The sequence below is a fragment of the Mytilus californianus genome, unplaced genomic scaffold, assembly GCF_021869535.1.
Source record: "Mytilus californianus isolate M0D057914Y unplaced genomic scaffold, xbMytCali1.0.p SCAF_9, whole genome shotgun sequence".
Taxonomy (NCBI): Eukaryota; Metazoa; Mollusca; class Bivalvia; order Mytilida; family Mytilidae; genus Mytilus; species Mytilus californianus.
In genome coordinates, this window is record NW_026262745.1 from 74608925 (window position 1) to 74633508 (window position 24584).

General features: G+C 30.5%; 1 protein-coding gene and 1 long non-coding RNA gene across 5 annotated transcripts in view; one reads left to right on the forward strand and one right to left on the reverse strand.

Annotated features, from left to right (window-relative positions):
- The window catches only part of LOC127715717 (uncharacterized), a 34848-nt gene extending 25193 nt beyond the window's left edge, over positions 1–9655 (reverse strand). Inside the window, exons 1-2 of one of the 3 annotated variants that reach the window (XM_052221878.1) lie at positions 9578–9655; positions 7595–7695 (exon numbers count right to left, since the gene is read on the reverse strand). The gene's annotated coding sequence lies outside the window, so the exon portion shown is untranslated. Of the gene's footprint in view, positions 1–5275; positions 5441–7594; positions 7696–9577 lie in introns of those variants that run through there. The other 2 variants (XM_052221879.1, XM_052221881.1) reach the window with 2 other exon arrangements.
- On the forward strand, positions 201–17675 carry LOC127715724 (uncharacterized). 2 transcript variants are annotated; one of them, XR_007988572.1, is made up of 5 exons: positions 201–337; positions 12432–12493; positions 14290–14398; positions 14809–14930; positions 15626–17675. It is a non-coding gene; the product is annotated as an uncharacterized LOC127715724 (long non-coding RNA). The 2 variants fall into 2 exon arrangements; XR_007988573.1 differs by lacking the exon at positions 201–337 and adding an exon at positions 9971–10090.
- The last annotated feature ends 6909 nt before the right edge of the window (positions 17676–24584 follow it).

Below are 24584 nucleotides of genomic sequence, written 5' to 3' on the forward strand. Positions count from 1 at the left end.
GGATTTGTTAAGCCAATATTTCTCATAATCATACAATTTGCCTGAATATGTAGACCACAATATGTTATTGATGTAAAACCCGCCATAGTAATTAGTATGATACATTGTTCAAAAGGATGTCCGAATTAATTCAATTATCAACGATTGTTTGGAATAGTGATTATTTCCTGTTAACAGAATAATGATGCGTTGTTCATAATTCGAAATTATTTCCTCATAAATTAGTGCGAGTTTGTAAGGCAAAAAGTATGATGATTCCATTGCTGATATACATATTTTTTCTCTATTGGTGTCAAGTTATTACAACTGAAGAAGGAAGATGCTATAAAGATTTGCGGTAAAAGATTAATTTATTTTGAAAATGCAAAGAATAATTTCGTATTTGCATTGTGTGCTCCGGTATATTAATATATAGATTCAACCACTGCAACAAGTGTGTTACAATATTTCTCCACACGAGACAGTTTAATTTTAATATTTAAAGCGCGAGGCTTGCCAAGCTTTTTAAATAAGTAAATTTTAACTGTTCAGAGGGGAGAAATATCATAATACACGAGTTATGGTGGTGGGATCTGTTTCTCTAATGATTTTTATCTTTCCTTTTCAAAGATTTGCAAAAAGTTGTGTTCTTCATATGTGACATCATCAGGCATGGTCACCTTTTTTCATGACGTCACAATAGAAAATTCAAAAGAAACCAAGAAAATTTTACGTCATAATTAAATTTTGACTAATTATTTGCCGAGAAGAGTTTTTATTTACTAGTGAGGAGAACAATGCTTTCACAATCGGTAGGGAAATGTGAAAAAAGTGAAAAAATAGAGAAATATAGTTTTAAGAACATTACGAAAAGTTATATAAATATTTAATTAAAGTAACACTCTTTTTGTCATCATTTTCCGTAAAATGAAATAAATTTGATCCCCGTGTTTAATAATACAGTATTGTTATACTTTCCACTTGGTAAAATTTTCTTGATCAAATACGTTTTAATGTTATTATTCAAATATTTTTGCCTATTTATGATATTGCATGACATGATAATTTGGAGTTTAAATCTTTTTATCGTTAATTAATGATTAATAATTCATAAGTTATACAAATACAGGTGTACATATAACATGAAGCGATAAAGATATAGTATTCGTTTTGCAAACGATTGATGCAACAATTTAATCATCATATTGATAATGAATGATTAGTCGCACATTTTCTTTTCAAGTGGTTTGTAACAATATGTAATATGTCAATGGTTTGGCTTGAAACACTACAAACAATCAGACACAGCGGATGTTGACACTTATCTATTTACAAATTCATTTTTTTACATTCGATTATAATGAACATGTTTTTTTTTATATTTGAATCTAACATAAGCTATTAACGTTAGTAAACACACACAATTTAAGAAACAGTCAATGAGCTGAATTTTCTATTTGAACATGTTGAAAGAGGTCTTTCAAAAAAGACGACGAAATATGGATATTGTATCATAGACCAGTGACTAGTAGTTTTTTTTTTTTTTTAATTTACACATCTCATTTAGATTAAACAAATAAAGAGTAATCCCAATTTGAATGTAGCCACAATATCCTCACTTTTTTGTTAATCTTTCGGTCTGTTTCGGTAATTGTAAACAAATAGTGATAGGTTTCACATTACGATTTTATTACTAATTGACGTGTTACGAAATGGTATTCTCTCGACGCTGAGGTTGATAAATTTGACTTTAAATGTGGGTATCAGATCAAAACACAAAAGTGATTTCAGGATTTTAAATTATCTGTGTATCAATTGAACCTTGTGTAGTTCTGACGTTAGCGTATATGTCGCCCTTACAACAGATGTCTGTTCGGAAACCTTATCATAGACAATTTTATTATAAATAGTCCTTATGGGACGAGTATTTCATAAAATGTATTCCGTGAGGAATAAACATTATAACTTCCATAATATGTCTTGCATTTTGAACACTAACAGGGGACAATGATTGCAGCAAGGACATGGATCCCAAAAAAAGCGGGAGACGGGAAGCCGCGGCGAAGAAAGATTCTGGGATAAGAGAGACAATCCCCTGACCACCATAATAAATTAAAACTACACATTTTTTTTAATTTTATTATTTTTTTTTTTTAATCAATAGAGAGGGACATCTTTTAAACAAGAATAATTTTCTTCTGTTGTATTACAATGCCAATGGTCGCGTATCATTCTGTGGGATTCATGCGGACATTTGAAATCATATTCCGTAGTAACAATGGACACCAAATTGATGATAAAGATCTACAAAATAAATAGGTAAAACGTACAAAAATGTATCAGCCATCAAATTTTAAAGATTTTCTATGACAGTAAATGTTGTTTTCACAAATAATAAGCAACTGCATATGACGGCAATGACTTTTTTAAGGTAACCTTAGTCACAACTGTAAGATTCGTTTCACGTCAAAATAAAGATGTTGCTGTGTTTCCAACATGTTTAGGTACCTTTCGATGAATTCATTGATGGATAATAGCAGACTTTTATACAAAAATATACATGTGTTTGTATATGTTGTATGTGTAAATGAAACAGTATTTTCGTTGTTTGAATATCAATGTATGATAGACTCACGCGCTTTGTTGATGTAAATATAAACTAATGCAAAATAAAGTTAAGTACTCTTTTCAGTTAGAAAAAATAAGATATAATTAGATTGGCAAAGACGGATGGTGCCCCTATCTTAGAAACGAACGTTTATGAAAATGTTAAACATTTATTCGAAATATTTTTACATCGCATTGATTATGTAAATAGTAAGTAGTTAAATTATTTATTAAACTTTATGGTAAAGTGGTAAGGTCTCCTTTGTTTGCAATATTTTCCTAGTGGGCGGAAAGCTTATTTATGAAACTTCCTACCGCATGCATCACTGCCTTAAAAAAACCATCTTCTATATGATGTTGCTTCCCTTTTTCTGTCATTTAAATTGATCTAAGCTTCTGAAATAAACGATTGAACCAATAGTTAAATATAAATAGTACTGATAAGAATTAACCCGGGTCAAATTCCTTGGTGCTATTTAGAAAGCTTGCATACAGATTTAAACAGGGTTCATTGATTTTATTAATCGTCTTTTTAAATTTTTCTGCGTAAACACGTACATATATCTTGATATGTATACAATAATGTGTACAACTCCCACTGATTCACCTAAGTATTGCCCTGTTCTAAAGAGACGTCAGGTATTGATTCGTCAATAAGAACCCATTTGATACAAGTGAACAAAGGACATTTAACTGTGTGGAATTCTGAAATAATTGTTTCTTTGTGAACGTCGGTGGCCGATTTATTTCTGAAGTTTGACGACGTTTCTGTACATGGTAAAGTTTAACTTATTACCACGACTGATCCTATTGGAAATTATTTTGATCATTTACAGAAGAATTCTGACTTCTACACAATCAACGCAAATGTCAAATAATAGTCAGCAGAGAGAAACCTACAACTAAAGTTACACAATAAAGTCAGCATTAATACTAAATCATGCTGACGAGACATTTTACACAAACTTAGATTCTAAACATTAAAAGGAAAACGAAATGAAAAGACAAGAAACTTAACATTGAATAGACACATAAGCAAATTATCTTTCAGAGAAAATCAGCTTGTTCAAGGGCCGTAAAATCAATTTAAAACTCTAATAGAAAATGGTACCAAAATATATATATGTTTATGACAAACATGGCCATCTCGGTTAGGATTTGTCTATATTCTATTGTATTTATTTTTTCAACAACAATTACCGTTTTCCTTATAATCAAGATTTATCTAAACTATACTACGGAAATGTACCGGAGGAAACATAAATATGACAGTGGGTTTCCATTCGGTCCTTTGTCAGGTTTTATTGACTTCCCCTCTTTTAATTACCTCAGAGTTCGGTATTGTTGTGAATACTTTTATTACTTTAATTGAATAGAATCTAAAAGGCAGAACAACAATAGCTGTCCTTTTATAGATTTTGATATTTCAATATCACACTAGAAACTCTAAACAAAATAGAATATTTTTTGTACTTTGGATCCCTTCGACGGTATTTATATTTTTTATCATCTCGTTTGGTTTGTCATTCATAAAGTGGCGTACTATTTTGTATTTATGCATAATTGGTTTATTATTAAATCAGGGATTTCTTTATCACAAATTACTTATAACTTTAGCTTATTTCTTTAAAAGTTACAACCATTTCATTTGGAATTTTGGCTGTACCTGTAAATATCTTATAACAAACTGGATATCACATCGTATTTTATTGTTATGTTATTTATAGAGCCCATACATTTAGATAGGGTCAATGCAAACTAACCGATCCTTTGTATTAATTGATATTTACTTTATCGGTACAAACCATATGTTTTCATCGAAACATACAAACATAGCCACAGTATTGTTCTGGTATACAATTATGAACACCTACAACCTGCCGATATTTATATTTTGGCATTTCGAAAGGTCATGCTTTGTTCTCATATTGTTTAGAGCGTCTTTACACTTATTCAGGTCGATGTATATTGATTCATATTTAAGTCTTGCATGATTTATTCATAAAAGTTGTATTTTTTTTTTAACATGCATCATGCCTGAGCTCGTTTCTTTTCTTTTCGTTTTTTTGTGACGATCGTCTAGACTTTTCTACACTTAATTATCACAGTTTTTTTCTCATGCTAATACATAACTTTTCCGTGTAAGAAAAGGACTGAATGCTCGAAAGCATCTTTATTCACGCAATATTCGGTATCGGCCTATCCCAAGGCATGAGCATGTAATTCAGTGCTTGTCGTTGTCAGGCATTTGAATTTTCTTTTACTTTTTTTATTACTCTTTTACATACATCAGGTCTTTTGAAATGTTTTAAAGCTTGTCATGTCCGGGCTTTTAATATCTTGATATGCGATATTGATGTTGTTTCATTTTCAAAGGCCGAATTGTCACCGATAGTTTCATAAATCTACGTCATTTGGTCGCTAATCCTAATCGCTAGTACTTATTAAATAAGCTACACAAAAAAATTCAAATGAATTTTGAAAGTTTATTAGTGTTGAAATTGATCCTTTAAGTTTTCTGCGTAACATATAAAGGATCAAACATGTTCTTATTGTAGCTGAAGAATCTGCTTTTGTTCTTATGATACTGTTTTGATAACCAGTTATTTCTATGTTTTTTCGTTTATTGGACGGTAGAAATACCTATACGTTTTCTTTTATTCATTAGATATATAAATATCATGTATACCTTGTTAGTAGTTCAATGTATAACTGTTGTCAAACACTGTAAGCTTATTGTATACTTCATTCATTTAAGTCACTTGAATTTCATTCACAAATAATCTGAATTCATTGCGTTCCGTTCTATGTCAAAAACAACCATTCAAGCTCACATATTTTCTAAATAATTAATTTAAATGATCGATTGTACTTACCTTTGAAAAATGTGATATACATCTATTTAAAACTATTTAACAATATCAAATACCATTGAAGATTAAAATGACAGACGGATACATATTTTATAATTATTTAAAAACTAACATAAAGTTTAATTTAACTATTCCGAATGATATCTAGAAATAAATCGGAAAGAAGTAAATATACTAGAGCCTGTAATTCAGTGGTTGTCCTTTGTTGTTGTATTTCATATTTGTTTTTCGTGCATTTTTATTTAAATAAATCAGGTCGTTTGTTTTCTCGTTTGAATTGTTTAACAAGCTGACTATGCGGTATATGTTTTACTCATTGTTGAAGGCCGTACGGTGTAATTTCTGTGGCATTTGGTTTTTTGTTGAGAGTGTCATTGGCAAACATATCACATCTTCTTTTGATATAGACCTATGAATTAGTTAAATCTGTTACTAAGCAAAATCTGTTATAAAGGTATGAGACGAGGGAAAATCAAAAAGATGAGCATAATCTGTCTTAGGTAATGACAATAGCCCATTCTAACGACATACGGTTGTATATGCCTGATAACATCACTTTATCAATTCGTGCACCCGAAGCTTTTTTTTTTTTTGCGTGCACCTTTGATTAAAGCCAAAGATGTATAAGTACTTGAAAAGGTAAGTAGCTATATAGCTTAAATGAATTTAACAGAAAAGTAAAATCAATCTGAGATCTACTTTACAATTTGGTACATATGTTGGACATATATCAACTATTTTTTTTTAATTTAAAGTTTAATATATAGCTGTTGTGGCATTTGTATAACATTTGTAGATAGTTTACCAGGAAATTGAAGCATTACATTGAAAGTTGAAGAATCATCTAGATGCTCATATCCTTAACTGTCGAGCATAAATTTCAGTAAAGATCTTCTCATAACTCCACTAGTCGTTCTAAATTTGTTAATATTTAATTGCTTGAAGATTTGTCAAACATAAAACAAAACAAAAAAGATCAACTTCACAAATACACAACTTTTTTAAATACCTGCGATGAGTATTTTAGCATTTGAAATGTGAGAGATCTTTAAATGACTTGATTGTATTGAAACTTATAATAAATAGACAGAAAATTACGTTAATTCAATGCTCAAGTTCAATCACGTAACATAGTCAAAACTTGAATTAATATCTATCCAATTCTTAGTCCCTGATGGTTTCAGAAATCTTTTTATATTGCTGTTTAGGGATAATTTGTGTATATTAATGCAGAAACGAACAAATCGTTACCCAAATTTAAACTAAGAATTCACATTAATATTTCCCCCAAAAATTACAAACACCCAGCCAAAGCAATCAATTTCTCTGATATTTGCTGATAATAATAACCAATACAATTTCTTAAAATTTACATATTTAGGATTTAATGTCAAATTCTTTTTGCTTTAACTTTGGTCACGTTTTATCGTGGTTGACATAGAATTACTGTAAAAAAATTGCATAAATATTCAGTATAATACAATCAATTCATATGCTAGGCAGTGTTGTTCGTCTAATTTGCAGCAAGGAACATTTGGACTGCTTTTGAAAAAGATGATATGGTACATGTATGAACACTCAAAAGATTGATAGAAATATTCATAATATAATTATGCTTAGAGAGATTTTACAATCATTTCATTTGAAATCGCCTAAACATTGACAAACATTAATTTTGATTTAAATTAAGGGTAGGAAGCTAACAGGTAATAGTAAAACTATTATTTTATGGATTATAAGTAAACACCTTTAAATCAAATGCCAGATATAACATTTAAAACAAAAATGGTAGACATATTGTTTATAAACCAATTAATGCATTCCAATCATTGATTGTGAACATAAAATACGGAAATTTTTAGTTCCTTGAAAATGGTTTTTTTTCTACATCAACGAAAATATATGTGCAAAGAAACTAGTACAAAATTTGTCCTTGTCTTACCTTGATACATACCGGAAGTTAAATGTACTGTTAAAATTGTATTATTAGCTTTTATTAAAATCCGATATCAGTGATTTGGAACTATTTAAATCTATTTGTAATGAAAATCATCAATTTGCTGTTGGATGTCTACACCAAGTTTTCTAATAAAATTAACTTATTGTAAATATAAATGACTTATAATAGTTCTTACGTGCTTAAATATCATTTGGATGAAAACTGATAGGCGTGTGAATGAGTTTTCCTATGTCTTTTCTGATAGTGCGAGTTCGTCTATTATTTCCTAGATTCGTCCTATAAAATTAAAGTCAGAAGTGAGTTTTTTTATCACTGAAAATATTTATGACATTCGTTTAAAAAGTTTCCGTATTATGACCATAATTGATGTAGGCTTATCCCTTCGATTCCTTCTTGTCATATTAATTTTTTCTTCTCAGATATGAATAGCGCTTCACACGAACCAAGATTTTTTTCTTAATTTGATTTCACTCTGGCTGGAAAAATAAATATAAACAACCGCAACAAAGATATACTTTCCTATTGCTATTAAATCATACTAAATTGTTAATTTATATAATATTTGTAATTGGTTAGGTCTTCTAATGATGTACTGCTATGCTTGCATATAGTTTTTATAAACTATATATAAACACTCTCCAAAACACCAACATTGCAGAATAAAATCTACTTTTTAAATTTCAAATAAAAGCAGGTGTGAAAGATATCTTACTTATGTTTTCATAACGTTAGAAGAGATGCATTGATGACATTGGATGTTACGATAAAAAGTACATGCCTATGGCATCTATTTGAACTTTAAAAGACATGTTTACTACGATAAGTCAGGTTCACAATCTCCTCCCAAACAGAGCACAAGTAAAAGGTAAATAAGAATGTTAGATAATATTACGTTTAACGGCAATCATTTATGATAAAATGTCTAAGTTGAGGCCAAGGTTCTAAACTCAAAATTCTCTACGGATAAAGGGTTTTGATTACACCAATATACTGCTTAGTAAACAAAAGAACTATACGTAAAAAATAATTATTATGAGAACAAAACAAAAATGATCGAAACACCTATCAAAGAGAAGTTGGAGCAAATTTACAATGTTTGAAAGCTTTTACGTGGAGAACTAAGGCAACAATACTATACCTATGTTCAAATTTCATGATTCCATTAAAAAGACATTAAGGTAACAAACAAAAACTGATCAGGGAATCGCGTAAATTCCAAAAAAACGAGACCGGCGTCATCGACAGCGTACATGCAATTGTCTCCCATTACGTATGCATCACTCCCCGTGCAAATCAACACTCCGTTAAAGTGTCAGTATCGGAAATAAGACACATTCGGTAAAATTGGAGATAAGAGACTAACTATACTGGTTTTCAGAAAGAGACTGTGGTTCAGCATCTTTTTTCCTACAATTGATTGATTACAGGCAACATTTCTACTGTAATAAAGATACTACAATTATCATGTTTCAGTTTAATGTAATTGTGTGTCTCACAGTAATTACCTAGTATTTGAACTTATAAAAACATATTGCAATTGTATTATTTATTGTTGTAACGCTGCATCTTTACCTGAGGTTTGAATGCATTGAGGTTTCTGTATTGTATGGATATATTTATATTTATATAGTGGGTGCATTTTTCCAATGATAACTTGTCCTCATTTGACGCATTTAAGTTGCGTTCGTTAATAAAATAGTTAGTTTTGAATTACATTTTCAGGTTCCTTTTATTTATTAGTTATTACAGAAAATATGTACAAAGGCGAATTGTAATAGTTTTCTTTTCGAGAATGAACAGTTATGGCGACAATGACGTATTTTACATGTGTATCAAAAATTTTTGAAGCATTAAGGGTGCATTATATTTTAAAATATACCGGGAGCAGATGAATAGTTCGTTAAATTCTTAAAAGAATTGTTCAATGTTATTAGGAAATTGTGTATTATACATGTGGAGAAACATTTTGAATGAACAATATCAATTTTATTTAATTTTACATCTTACAGATATCAAGTTAAGTTTGTTTAAATTGAATTCCAGTGCTATCACTGAGAGTATTATATTTATCGCTTAGTCATAAACATACATAAAAATGATCAGATAAGCAGCAGTTAAAGCATAATATGTGCCTTAAAATTTATCTTATCGGCCGTACATTGTAAGGGAGAAAATGGGTTAATAAACTGTGTCTTTGAATCCATTGCATTTCATGATCCGTTACCATTTTCTGTAGTTGTTCACATAGGCAACACTACATTGAGATTGTATCAACCAAGGTCTGAAATATAATATTAACGAAATTAGGACCCTCGATTACGATTTTTAAAAGTTGGATTTGTTAAGCCAATATTTCTCATAATCATACAATTTGCCTGAATATGTAGACCACAATATGTTATTGATGTAAAACCCGCCATAGTAATTAGTATGATACATTGTTCAAAAGGATGTCCGAATTAATTCAATTATCAACGATTGTTTGGAATAGTGATTATTTCCTGTTAACAGAATAATGATGCGTTGTTCATAATTCGAAATTATTTCCTCATAAATTAGTGCGAGTTTGTAAGGCAAAAAGTATGATGATTCCATTGCTGATATACATATTTTTTCTCTATTGGTGTCAAGTTATTACAACTGAAGAAGGAAGATGCTATAAAGATTTGCGGTAAAAGATTAATTTATTTTGAAAATGAAAAGAATAATTTCGTATTTGCATTGTGTGCTCCGGTATATTAATATATAGATTCAACCACTGCAACAAGTGTGTTACAATATTTCTCCACACGAGACAGTTTAATTTTAATATTTAAAGCGCGAGGCTTGCCAAGCTTTTTAAATAAGTAAATTTTAACTGTTCAGAGGGGAGAAATATCATAATACACGAGTTATGGTGGTGGGATCTGTTTCTCTAATGATTTTTATCTTTCCTTTTCAAAGATTTGCAAAAAGTTGTGTTCTTCATATGTGACATCATCAGGCATGGTCACCTTTTTTCATGACGTCACAATAGAAAATTCAAAAGAAACCAAGAAAATTTTACGTCATAATTAAATTTTGACTAATTATTTGCCGAGAAGAGTTTTTATTTACTAGTGAGGAGAACAATGCTTTCACAATCGGTAGGGAAATGTGAAAAAAGTGAAAAAATAGAGAAATATAGTTTTAAGAACATTACGAAAAGTTATATAAATATTTAATTAAAGTAACACTCTTTTTGTCATCATTTTCCGTAAAATGAAATAAATTTGATCCCCGTGTTTAATAATACAGTATTGTTATACTTTCCACTTGGTAAAATTTTCTTGATCAAATACGTTTTAATGTTATTATTCAAATATTTTTGCCTATTTATGATATTGCATGACATGATAATTTGGAGTTTAAATCTTTTTATCGTTAATTAATGATTAATAATTCATAAGTTATACAAATACAGGTGTACATATAACATGAAGCGATAAAGATATAGTATTCGTTTTGCAAACGATTGATGCAACAATTTAATCATCATATTGATAATGACTGATTAGTCGCACATTTTCTTTTCAAGTGGTTTGTAACAATATGTAATATGTCAATGGTTTGGCTTGAAACACTACAAACAATCAGACACAGCGGATGTTGACACTTATCTATTTACAAATTCATTTTTTTACATTCGATTATAATGAACATGTTTTTTTTTTTATATTTGAATCTAACATAAGCTATTAACGTTAGTAAACACACACAATTTAAGAAACAGTCAATGAGCTGAATTTTCTATTTGAACATGTTGAAAGAGGTCTTTCAAAAAAGACGACGAAATATGGATATTGTATCATAGACCAGTGACTAGTAGTTTTTTTTTTTTAATTTACACATCTCATTTAGATTAAACAAATAAAGAGTAATCCCAATTTGAATGTAGCCACAATATCCTCACTTTTTTGTTAATCTTTCGGTCTGTTTCGGTAATTGTAAACAAATAGTGATAGGTTTCACATTACGATTTTATTACTAATTGACGTGTTACGAAATGGTATTCTCTCGACGCTGAGGTTGATAAATTTGACTTTAAATGTGGGTATCAGATCAAAACACAAAAGTGATTTCAGGATTTTAAATTATCTGTGTATCAATTGAACCTTGTGTAGTTCTGACGTTAGCGTATATGTCCCCCTAACAACAGATGTCTGTTCGGAAACCTTATCATAGACAATTTTATTATAAATAGTCCTTATGGGACGAGTATTTCATAAAATGTATTCCGTGAGGAATAAACATTATAACTTCCATAATATGTCTTGCATTTTGAACACTAACAGGGGACAATGATTGCAGCAAGGACATGGATCCCAAAAAAAGCGGGAGACGGGAAGCCGCGGCGAAGAAAGATTCTGGGATAAGAGAGACAATCCCCTGACCACCATAATAAATTAAAACTACACATTTTTTTTAATTTTAATTTTTTTTTTTAATCAATAGAGAGGGACCTCAACATGATGGCTTGAGGGCGGTTGTTAAAATAGGGCATTTGAATCTCCTCTTATATCTTATATCCTCCTATCATGATATGAAAATAACTTTAATGAAGCAAGACGTGTGTAGGTTATCTGGTCAAAATCACCCATGTGATTTTAATTTTACCGGTTTGAAAGTTTTGACATAGTCCCCGTATTTAAAGTTTAATTTGTGAAACTCAGCGTCCGGTATATACCTTTTTGTTATATGCACTACGAGATTTCAAGATAATCGACATGTCATTCTATGGCAAGCGGTATGTAGTTGTTGTGTTTGATGTAAAATTTTCATTTATTTTTAAATTGCTCAGAACTAAGTAATGTTAGGTGCTAGAAAAAGTGCAGTTGGTATTGTCACTGATGTCTAACAGCACGGTTCGAATATTGCCGAGGAAACAATAAAAATTAACCAATGCATATATGAAAGATTTGTCATGGTTAGACTAAACACATGATTGCTATAAATGTAAATAAATATGTATGTATTTTTATATTTAAACTTAGTAATGGAAAGACAAAATGGCACTGTTGTGATAATCGAGAAGAGAAAGACGGACGATGCACAGGTGAGAATCCTGATTTAAGAGTTTGGTGGTCTAAGCTTACAAAGAAACGACCACATTAGAAGCAGAAAATTTCTGCTTGGTGAATTTGGTCAGAAGTATCTTTGACAATATTTTAATGGATTTCACATATTCAGAGATAAATAAAAAAAAGTGATTTTTTTAATATACTCTGCTATGTTTTACTGAAATTATCATATTTATCTACCCAGTCAGTTCCACCTTTTTACCAACATATATGATATACATGTAACGGTTGACATGTATTGTACAGAATAATGGAATTCGTGACAGTTTTGTTCCATTTGAATTACAATAATATACATTTTATTTGGCAAACTGTTCTGTGAAGTTTGCAAAAAATGTTTTAACAATTGATTAAATCATCCGGAATTCATTTCGAATTATATATAATTAATTGAAACCGTTGGCAAAAAAAAAATCAAATTATTTTCAGAATTATGTAATTTGTTGTTTTTCATTTGATTTGTTTTAATTGAGAATGTTATTTAATTGATATTCCCTTTTTTTTCAAAATCATTAAAGTATATCTTTGTGTATCTGTTTCGAAAAGATCTTTCATGACATTTACGATTTTTATTTTTGTTCGTTTCCTTATCTGGTATTATGTCTTTTTACTTAATATTTATCCATAAAAGCGCACAAATCATAGAGACGTTATGTTATTTTCATATTGAAACATGTACCTTTATATAGTGTGAGGATTCATCACTGTATGGCTACACGAAAGGATACGACGTACAACGGAAGAAGCCAAATTTAAATAAAAAATACTGGGATATTGTGATTGTATTAAGCAAACATTATTATTGCTTTTGGAAAACCGGAGCCAAAGGGCAAATCATCTTCAAATTAAATATAATAGAATATATAATTTTTTACACACTATTACAGGTCTGGGGTTGATAGTTCGTCCCTATCTTTCCCACTTTCTATTATAAGGTATGATAGCATCTTTTATCAACTTCAAATTGACTAGTTTTTTTAGGCTTTATACTCTTTCAAACAAAGAAACCAATAACTTGTCACTCATTTACTAGCGAAAATGAAAAACGTTTAAAGGTATCTGAAGAATGTCGAAATATAAACATGATACATGAATAACAAATCATTATATTAAAACGTCCTAACATTTTGTCGTGTGGAAGGACTTTTTATACCTGACTATACGAAATGGGATATTAGTCATTGTCTATAGATGAACATTGACCTATAGCTGCCCAAATCCACGTCATTTGAATAGTTGTCTAATTGCCATTTATACCACATATTTTTATTTTATATTCATATACTTAATTTATGGCATTGTTTTTTGTCTTTATGATTACGTGTAAATACATATTCTACCACAGTATCGAGTGTGAAACGATATTTCTTTTCTCAAGATCGTTAAATCTTTAAATTTTGACTGTCGAAATTGTAGTAATGACGTATTACACGAGATTTTGTGCTATAGTCTGTTACTATAATAGTTGTCTGACTATAAACACGATATACAGACAAACGTAATCGTTCTATTCAATGAGCTGCAAACTTATGTGTCTTTCGATGTAACGTGATCAGATATGGACGCCTTTCTACATGACGTCACAATGAAATATCCCCAAAAAAAACAAGAAAATTTAATGTCATAATTGAATTTTGACCAATAAACGGAGATCAAACGAACCACACGTTGACTAAAAAAGGATGAATCGGTTAGGAATTAAAGAAAACAAACTACATAATCTTTTTTTTCATACAAATTTTTATTCATATGATTGTTTTGTAATTGACAGAATGCCTAGATGGATTTAAGTCAGATGAGGGCGAACCCTGTCATCCGTGTATAGATGGAAACTATGGTCGTAAATGCGGAGAAGTTTGTAGATGCATGGCATACCAGATGTAAGTGTCATAACTGCTACAATATCATAACTTAGTTTAGAAAACGTTTCTTTTTTTAAAATTCCCGTTTCACGATAATGTTTTAGAAAATTATTGATATTCTTAGAAGTGTATTTATGAACCTACCTTGATATTTTTTTTCTCTTAAATTCCTTTTTGTATATCAGAGTACCTTATCATCTATGGCTTGGAAAAGGCATTTTTAAAGTTGTTCTAAAAATTATGGCTGTATTGTCATGCACATGAGTGATAATAACAATTTTGAACGTGTTGTGTGGGTGTCGACTTAGCTCAACTAATTGAGATCAAGCTTGTCCTTTATTCATTTAAAGGATATTTTCTAGAAAGCAAATTACAAAACTCTATTACCAAAACTGATTTCTGTTTTAATTTTTGAATTTCGTTTACAGTTGTGATCATATAAAAGGTTGTTTGAATTACTCTGGAAGTGTGACAGTATTATAAAATGATTCAACATACATTGAAACTGGAACTGTGCCTGGAACTGATAATGTGACTGAAAGTGTGGAAAGTATGTATGAATTGCACAAAAAAAATGAATTTTGAAAATTATATTATCCGGGTATATGCATATAGTTTATTTGCTGCATACAGATTTATTTCTAAGACCGGTATTTAAGTACCAAACTGAACACGTGGTATGAATGATTGTTACCACAATTACGGAAATTTCGTTAGCCTATTCCATGTATTCTGAAATGTAATACTAATTTGGTACTTTCCCATTGATTATTTGTTAGGTAATTGATAACTGGGAAATGCAACGACACACTACTCTCCCTAAATGGCAACGGATATTTAGATTTCTTCAAAATTATACAAAATACTCAGATTTTCATCTTAAATTTAGTTTAATTTCATTTTGAAGAAACATGTAATACTTAAAGTATAAGTAAGAAATTATTTCAAAAATCAATGAATGTATCTCCCTCGTCCTAATTTCCAATTCACTGTCTTGATTTGTCTTCACTTTAAGTCTTTATACGTTTAAATACAGTTTAAAATTTTAGAGTATACTGCCTTTCAGTACCACTGAAGAAACATTACTCGTCGAATTGTGTGACTGGTTCAGTTAATTGAAGCTTTTAATGTTATTGTGATGTGTTAAAACAATGACACACACTATGCTTATTTAACAGGCAATAAAAAACTATCAGTTATATGTACATCCGTCTCCTTTTTATACAAACGATCGACTTTTTGTAGGAATTTTCAATACAGAGATGATGACAGTTATTATCACTTGCACAAGTATTATTACTCTTGCTATATTAATATGTATGGTATGGTTCCGATATCACGTGAAGAAAAAACGTGAATCAAATGTTTCTCATCTCGTTGGAAAAGAAAAGGAAGACGTTTTCATTTCCAATGGTATTTATGATTATATAGATGAATCTGAAATTCGCGAAATGAAGATCCAAACCACAATTCCACATGCTGTAAACGAAAACCGAAAATCTAATGAATCATCCAACAGTAATGACACCAATGTGCTGCTAGAGGACGAATATTTGAATCCATATCAACCAATTGTGCCTGAACAAGATATTCACGGGTATTGCGGAAAGGAGATTGCACAGGGAATTCTGTCGAACGGGAACCTTGATGATAATGTCAAGGTTGAAGAAACAGATCCAGCAGACAAACATCCTAGTGAAGACTACACACCAACGGACCAGGAACCCCGAGATTAAATTACCAAACTTTGTGTGTATGATGGTAGTAATCCATGCTCCATATAATCATAAATATTTACCCAAATACTATCGAATAAAAAAGTATGCTTGGAAGTGACACATCTTACACTTGAGAGCAAATCGAATTAAAAAAGGAGTAGCATACAGACATTATATTTTTGAGGTCCCAAAATGATTTAAAAAAACTTATTTTCAAATATGGGAGAACATGGTCTATTTACAACATGTATCAGTTGCTGTTGGCTTTGGACAATCTTTCAGTAGCACTGCGAGTACTCTTAGATCGGTAATTTCTTTTTGCTTTTATGTTAGTTTTGCATAGTGCTTCGTACCAACCTGTTGAGTCAACCCATTTTCATCTGATTATTACAGTTTGTTACTATGTTATGCAACTATACTTTCAATTCTTATTTAAATGTTAAACACCGACACATTATGTTTGTTCCTGTCCCTGTTAGGTGCTTGTAATTTAGTTGGTTGTTGTATGTCATGTTTTTTTTGTTTTTTTTTTCGTTTAATGCTTTGTTATATATTATATAGTTTTGCTTTTATTTGTAATCGTTTCAAATTTTGTCATTTCGTGACCTTTTATATCTGAATATACGGTATGATTGCTGCTAAATGGTGAAGGTCGTACTGTTTCACATAATTTCTTAAATATTTGTACTCTAGTGGGAATTTGTCTCATTGGTAATATCTCAATGTTTTACAAATAACCTATTTTATAATGATAAAAGACCTATATTACTAATAACCGTTGATCAGCTTACATTGTAGTATGCTCTGTGTAGTATCCTGTATTGTTATTCACAATTATCTTGTAAATGCTTTAAAAATATCAATTATGTGCATAATATTTGTCGGCCTAATGAACAAAACAGAATGTGTTGGTTTTTACATGTATGACTGTTACAAACATCTAACATTGACATTTAACGATTCATTTTTTGTAAACTGTGAATGCTATATTTCTATTGGGTTTTGAACCATGATTAGATAACAATTTACTAATTTATCCACATGGAATTTTTAAAAAGTATATTATAAGTAATGTCAGTACCGAAGTACTGACTCATGAGTTGATGATACCATATGGGGCGAGTAGTCTACTAGCAGCGGTATCGATTCAATGCTGGAAATTGAAAATAACATTTCTTGAATTTATTGCGTCTGCCGCGCTTTTCTGGATTGACGCTAAACCTTAAAATTTGAAAGTCGATGATAAATGAGTACTAGAAATGATATTAGCTATGTGACAAAAGGGAGGTAAACGGAAGAGTCAAATTCATCTGATGTCAACTATACCTGAAAGAATTGGTTTTTTGATAAATATTTTCGTTTATTAATGGGAAGTTTTTGTGTATATATTGTTATATATCATGTCATTACCGAGTCACTGACACCTGAGCTGAAGATGTCATCGGGTTATTTACCGTACAATTCCTAGCATTGTACTCATTTACATTGTACTGCTTTATAAACTGTAAAACTTTTTTGATTTGTAAAAACTATTCATATACATATTTGGCTGTATGAAGTTGATATTTGTTCGACATCATATAAAACATTGTATATTATGATGCATTGGTCAGGGTTTTCATTATCATTAATTTTTAAAAGCTAAAACTGTTTGTGTACCCCAGTAATTATTGTTGATAGAAATCTGGAAAAAGGGAAGTGTTCATATAAATATAAACATTTTTTCCTTTCCGTAAAATGTTTTAAAAAATGGTCAAAAATATTTCCAATCACAATGAAAATAAGAAATTATTAACACGTGTGTCGCACACGGAAATCTCTTAGATAGAATACTATCTGCTAATGTCATATGTTTAACAAGAAAAGAATAATAATAGATAAGTGTTTGTCAAAAAAAAATATAAATATGATAAAATAGTTTTGCAAATCTTAATGACAAGGGAAAAGGAATAGTAACAAAAGTATTTCATATTTCCAATATATTTTTTTTAATTTTCCAATCGAGGTCTTTTTTTTCAGTAGTTTTTTCTTTTTCAATCTAAATTTTATGCATCAAGTTCAAACAACAAAGAATTCTACGCTATATTCCATAAACATGTTACTTTAACGAAAGCAAACTTGACAGCAATTATAAACTCATGCAATTATTGAAGTACAGTTTTACTATATGTTGTATGATAATTGATAATAAACCAGCACATCGTTTTTGATAAGGTGTGCGAAAATATCATATTCTTACAAGCTTAAAGTAATAATAATTGCTAAGGCTAAGCGAGATTTTTGTAGAGTTTGTAACTGTTTCCTTCTAAGTATGTTTGCTGTTGAAAACTTTATCACATGTATTTAAAAAAAATGTTTGTATGACCATTTTGTAAATTAAACGTTTTTATGTATATGCATTTACAATCGAATAAGAAAATAATAAAAAAAACATTTCTTTTGTATGTTACTTTTTCATTTATCTTTTAAAAGATTACCTTCAAATTTTAGTGTTGATCCCTGAGCGGTGAAACACATTGCGTATTTGAATAAAAAATGTGTATACACCAATCTATAAAACAGCAACAAAACAACAAAAAAAAACAAAGTCATGTGATGGACAAAGTACGAACAATATATATGCAATATATTGAACTGTTAATTGTCTCAATTCTTGTATTATTGTGAAGAAACTAAAATTATTTTTGGAGATCTGCTATCAAAACAAAATTCCCTAAATAACAAACAAAAAACGAAATATCTTAATAATATGCATGGTTTCCCAACTTGGAAAACTTCACGCTATTTCTTTTGATCATGTTGATATCAATCATGTTCCATCATTGCGTACCCATTCCATAGCATTTTGAATCCAGTGCATACAAACACTATTGATTAAGCACGCCACTCCTCCATAAAACAAGCCTGGAATATAAAATTATAAGGATTATTGTTCTAAGGTACAAGAATAATTTATGATGAAAAACAGCATAATATCAATGTCTCTAGGTCTTCTTAAGTTTTCATGTATCACTGAATTCCATATAATGCGATTGTACCGCGTTCATTTTTTTTGCTAATCACATTAATGTTTCTGTACTTTTAAATGAATTTAAATCTATTTCTATATATGATTCCCTATTTTTTTTCATTGTCAAAACGTGGGTAATTTGTGCATACGACAGATATTACAAAATATAATTTTTTTCGAAAGAAATTGATCCTTCTCCCAAATCAAAACAAACAAACACATATTCAATAATGAAAACAAACAAAAGGAAAGAAAGATATCACAACAGTTGGCTTTGTTACATAACAGTCATAGCAACTGAACAAATCTTATCAGTCAAAGACACAGACAGCACCATGCAGGGAGAAAATACATCAGTCAACAACACACTAAAAACGTGGCATAGAACATGTAGGAAGTTTGTTGAAAAATAAAACAAGATGAATACTTTGAATGCTGGTGATGAACAGTCGGATTTGCATTCTTCGTAACATTGACCGTTACACGCTAAAATGGATGAGTAATGTTTGTATCAAATTATCTATGCTTAATTCAAGAACTTAATCCTGTTGCGCATTGATGTTGAATTCAATAACTAAATGCTATTGTGCATTAATGTTAAAATTGCTTTCTATTTTCGTAAAAGAGGTTTTTAGTTCAAAGTTGTTTTCATTTTTCCCCATACTTTTTGATCTCTTTTACCTCCAGCGTAATCGAGGAAGAATATTCAATACACATTGATCATGTCATAACTTATTACTTCCTACCACTCGATCAGTACTGTTGTTGATGCAATTACTTCCTAACACTCGATTAGTTCTGTTGTTGATGCTGTCTGATGATTTCAAAGGATAAATTTGTTTGTAGATTTCAAGTTTAAGAAAATATATGATCGTGTATACGTAACGACTGCCCCTCACTCAGGCATCGACAAAACGTAGACTGCTCTGGTTATTCCAGGCATAGTCAAAATGAAGACTGCTCTGGTTATTCTTTTTCATCAGTTTTTATTTTTTTTTTTTTTTTTGTATTTAAGCTCTCAAATAGTTTATTTGAGACTTGCAGTATATTTAGTCATGTCATGTCAGTAACTGCTAGTAGTCCTTTGTTAATTTGTGTATCATTGTCATTTTGCTTAGTTTTTTTTTTGTTACCTTTTCTCACATCGGACTCGGACTTCTTTTAAACTGAGTTTTATTGTGCGTATTGCTGTGTGTTTGTTTGTTCTACATTGGCTAGAAGTATAGGGGATGGGTTGAGATCTCACAAAACATGTTTAACCCCGCCTGCATTTTGCACCTGTCCCAAGTCAGGAGCCTCTGGCCTTTGTTAGTCTTGTATGTTTTTTTTTTTTAATTTGAGTTATGTGTATGTTTTGGAGTTTAGTGTGACGTCCATTTGCACTGAAGCCCGCGTCCGGGTGCGGGATTTTCTCGATGTGTTGAAGACCCATTGATGGCCTTCGGCTGTTTTCTGTCCTTTGATCGGGTTGTTGTCTCTTTGACACAATCCCCCATTTTCATTCTCAATTTTATTAGAATGTCAATCTGATAAAAGGATTAGATCTGTGTTTTACAGTGATTTTCGAACAAGCCTTTAAAACAAAAACACAAGCTACAATATACTTTTATCATGTGATACTCTTTGGTTGTTGTCCTTTCGGTACATAGAGTTCAATGTTTCATCGAAACCATAAGCAAGAAACACTTCAATATAATAAAACCTAATGGATATTTCGATTATTGTTTGGCAAGTGTAAAAGATCATTTTGGACGAAAAACAGTTGTGTTTCTGTTGTGTCGTAGTTCTCCTCTCATATTTGAAGTGTTTCCCTCAGTTTTAGTTTGTAACCCGAATTTGCTTTTTTATCAATCGATTTTTTAACTTCCAACAGCGGTATACTACTGTTGCCTTTATTTTTTGTCAATATTTTGAAGGGAAAATAGTTTAAATTTGTTGCAACGTGTTCATAGAAATTACATTGCAATTTATTTACGTATCCCTCCATGGTAACATAATTGTAATAGTACAGCTCATAATGCTTGGGAATCATATTTATATCATTTTTAAAAAGGCGTGTATAGGAATACGGTAATATCTTCAGACAGGTTGCTGTAAACATCCGCTCTGACTTATGGGAAAGTCTATTAAGTGTCAAAATAGTGTTTAGCTATGGAACAATTCAAAACAAAATATTTCGCCTTTATCAATGTGTAAAATTAGAGGTAAATATTGAATTCATCTTGTCATGGGAAACCACCGATTTACCATTGCATTTAGCTTTCTTACCTCTTAACCATCATGATAATTAAAGAAATACAAAAACAAAAAGTGTCTGCTGACATTGACCTAGCATACCAATTAGGATTATTAATGAAATCAATTAAACGTGTACCTTTTGGATTAAATGCGTCTTTGTCTTGGACGTCAATATGAATGAAATGTTTGCCTGATGACGTTTAGCAATTCAGACACTCAATTAACCTTCATTGGTTGATGCAACTATTGCAGATGTTTACAAAATGTATGTACCTTCATCATAATCAGAGTTAACATGATATAAAAAAACTAATGCCAGACTGCATTGCAGTTACATTATTTTCTTTGGATATTTTATAATGTTGCCAAAACATCAAGAAACACAACGAAAGACACATGAAAGAAGTGTAATGGATTTGTCAACGATTTTAGCATGTACATGTACCTAACGTTTTATAACACCGACTAGAAGGTGGTCGATCTAAATTAGACTTTGAACGCATAACTGGTATATGCACACTTTAATCGTGTATGTTTCATATATATTCAAGGATTAAAATGTGATAAGATACCTGTCTCACCTTCATCATGTATATGACATGTTTGTTGTTTTTTTTTTTCACTCAGAAAAATCCGTGGAGAATATCATTATATTTACATCTTTTGTTAGGCGAAAAAAAAATCTGTTTGACAGATTGAATTCTTTATAGAAAAACAGTCGGAGGTCACGCAATGAAAATTTGATAATCGAAACTAGAACATTGCCAGGCGTTAATAAAAAGACTGTCAGAATGGTCACTCATACAGCAAAGCACGTTTTATAAAACTTCATTACTGACTAAAATCCTTTGGTATCTCAATTCACTTTCATACACGCCCTATCAGTTCCAGAGACAAAACAGGGTTAAGATGTAGTTGCTCTAATTTGTATCTCCTTAATAAATATATGAGATCGGATTGATACTGTATCCTTATTTAAGGAAATATGATTTGTAGGATATATAAGATATCCAAAGGTAAACAAAGATTCTGCTGTCGAACTGTCAGTCTCCGAAGGTATCACCATCCCATAAATTCGGTATGGGCATAACAATACGAACATAATTGGTTTCTAAACTTTTGGAAAACATATTGGTTAAGGAATCTTTTTGTGTCTTTTGGTTTATAAGCTCTTCATTTTTTAATAATGTTTTGATTTTCAAATAGTTTGGCATCGATCATCACTGAAGAAATATTTATGTCGAGATACGCATCTGGTGCAGTAAAATGGTACAGTTAATGTTATTAGAAAATCGAGAGGATGTTGCGATTAACGAAAACAAGTTGCAAGAATCAGGCGCTGTATAAATCAAAGACACATATTTTGAATTCCTTAGATTGTTTGCAAACAATCCCGTCGTAATTGCATGTCATGTTAAAGGATTCGTTTTGTTCAAGGTATAAATACATGAATTGTCATATTCAATTATTTTCATCAGGAAAAAAAACGCAATTTGACGGAAAAACATGCCGAATTTGTTTTAGTAAACGTATACGCTTAAATGTTGCCGGATCGACATTAAAAAGGAGATTTTTTTCACACTGGAGGGAATTTGATAAATTCAAAAAGCCAAACGAAAAAACTAGAGAGTGTTTAATAGCTGTATCAGTTTAGATAAATGGTTAATTTACATTTTCTAGCGCCTTCCGCGTAAGAAAAGATGTAATTCATTATCGTTGTGGCATATTTGTAGTTTTATGATATCAAATAATCAGTTATAGTCTTTTTTATATCTTATGTCTTAATTTGTAATTGAGATATTTGATAACTTATCTTTGATAACTCGATTAAACTTTAAAACAACTGTTTCAGACTTTTTAAAATAACACTGTATACATGACACTACAAAAGTTAAGAAGTCTTATATGATAATTGGGAAGTTCGAAAGAATTTTACACGTTTTGAAGACTAATTAACTCTCATATAATGCATAAAACGAATAATAGGACTTACCAAAAATATTGAACACAGTTCAACAGCACCCCTACCCTTCGAAACAATGAACGTACAAAGAAAGAAACCAAGAACGAAAATAAAATGGTCGAGATAGATTTATTTTACGTTTAGGTTGGTTTCATAACGATTTTCATATGAAACTTTATTTAACAATTTATTTTTTAATTTTTCCAAAAGTCTCACATAGTTGATGTTCAAATTATCTTAATATGACTATTGATGGCAGTCAATTACTTGCACAACTTTTTTGAAATTTTAATTTTCAATGGTTTACTATAGCTCATATGAATTAGCAATCCAACTGTGTTGATTCGATCTCTACTGATGAGTTTTTTGTAGACGAAACATTTGGTTGGTGAAATAAAAGTATCTTTGATAAGTGTTTATGTAATGCATTAATTTCCCAATATGCAACCACACATCACAAGACCCTTGTTTTTATATTAATTCGGCGCAAAAAGCTTGAAAAAAACATAACTTAAAGGTATGATTTTTACAATATGCAACAACTTTGTTTTTTTTATATTAATGCTGCGCAAAAAACTTGAAAACGTTTACTACATCGAATACTTTTTATCGAGAAATATTACTCTAAGCCACATATTGGCAAAATGCCAAGCTGTCTATATGCGTTGTTCATATATCTTTGATGATATGCTTCCATTTTAAAAATCTGAAATTGATATTACTCTAAACCTTAATACACCCTTTCTCTTCCACTCTGTATTCTTTATTTCTGTGATGAATATTCAACAACCGAGAAATGTATAACATATTTTAGATGTGAGGCATCAGACATAATTATCTCTGTTTGTGGTCTATGAAATATAGTGTCAACTCATCAGATCCGGTTTAAATACCTGAAAAGTAAGGGAAATGAACATGTATCAAAAATTTTTGAAGTTAAAACAATTCACACTGATGTCCAAAAATTATGGTAAGTTTTAAATTATCTATGATAATATCCGCAAGCACATTTTACTGTACTTCTACGATTGAAAAAATGTATATGGCCGAGGAGCGACTAACATACTGTCCGCTTCTATCCACAGTTTATCTTTAATCAGTAGTTGAACTGCTACGGCAGTTGTTCCAGTCTGCCATTTACCATCGCTAACACGAATATAGGAAATTTGATTTCCGTTCAATACAATACGAATGTTCCTATCTGCCATATGGGAAGTGTTGATACAGAAACTAAATATACTCCGCTACTTTCACATATGAATATTCCAGAGGTTT